Source organism: Cucurbita pepo, chromosome 8, assembly GCF_057944985.1.
Source record: "Cucurbita pepo subsp. pepo isolate OVF chromosome 8, ASM5794498v1, whole genome shotgun sequence".
In the NCBI taxonomy this organism is placed as follows: domain Eukaryota; kingdom Viridiplantae; phylum Streptophyta; class Magnoliopsida; order Cucurbitales; family Cucurbitaceae; genus Cucurbita; species Cucurbita pepo.
The window spans coordinates 7,490,926-7,492,066 of record NC_141805.1 but is presented as its reverse complement, the minus strand read 5'-3'; the positions used below and the strand labels follow the sequence as shown (position 1 = coordinate 7,492,066).

The 1,141-nt window shown below is 41.2% G+C and overlaps 1 pseudogene; it reads right to left on the bottom strand.

Moving 5' to 3' along the window:
• Window positions 1–470: 470 nt before the first annotated feature.
• Window positions 471–933, bottom strand: LOC147791470 (14 kDa proline-rich protein DC2.15 pseudogene; annotated as a pseudogene).
• Window positions 934–1,141: the final 208 nt, after the last annotated feature.

Sequence of the window (1,141 nt, the reverse complement as noted above, 5' to 3'; positions counted from 1 at the left end):
GTCAGTTGGAGAGGAGAACGAAGCGTTTTTTATAAGAATGTGAAAACCTCTCCCTAACAAACATGTTTTAAAACCGTAAGGCTGACGGTGATACATAACGATTCCAAACGGATAATATCTACTAGCGGCGTACTTGGGCTGTTACACTGACATCCATATTTTCATTAAATTGAGGTCTCTACATTTTTCATCAACATTGTCATTTAAAAATTTTGAAGTTAAGGGTTTATTATGATTTCATGCAAGTGACACAGATGAAACAAGATTTGAGGTTTCAAACATATGCATCGTCAAATTTGTAATAAGACACAAGAATAGACGAACAACGTTGTTCATTTGAAAAAAAAACTACGTACCATTATGTTACATTGCATTGTAATAAAACTATAAAAAGATGGTGGAATTCTGAGAAGATTTCCAAACCCATCATAACACGACGTACGACCAAACCTATTATTTAAATACGACATTGAAATGGAAAATTGAAGAAGAAACAAGAAACGGAAATGAAAGGATTTGGTTTCAAGCAGGGCATTGGAAGCCGGACGGAACCTTCTTTCCACAGTAGTTCAAAAGCAAGCTGAGGGAAACTGAGAGGTCAATCTTGAGACCCAAGGCTCTGGCCTTCACCGCAGTGCAAAGGCACACAGCAGCTTCCAGGTCAACAAGGCCTTGGATTAGGGTGCAGCATGGGGATTTTGGTGGTGAGCCGATCACTAAGTGCACTAGATCGTCCAGCAAGTCGGCGCAGATGCCAAGCTTGAGGGTGTCCTTGGGGCACTTGGGGAGTGATGGTTGCTGCCTTGACGGGGTGGGCTTGTGGGGCTTGGGTGGCGGCGGTGGGCAAGGGACATAGGTGGAGCTGACCATAGTGAAGAAGAGGAGGTTGAGGAGGAGGAGGAGGACAATGGGTGAAGAGAGCTTGGAAGCCATTGGTGGAGAGATATTGAAGGGTTTGTAGGTTTGTGAGATGGCTTGTGAAGAATTATGAGAAGGGTTAGGGTTTTTATAAATGGGGTTTGAGAATTTGTTGTATTTTAAAACAAAAATTCCTTATAAATTGCTGGATATGAAACACTCAACTTTTTCAGTTACTTTATTAACTTTTGAGGAATTGATTTGAGAGATGGGTTTTTAATTA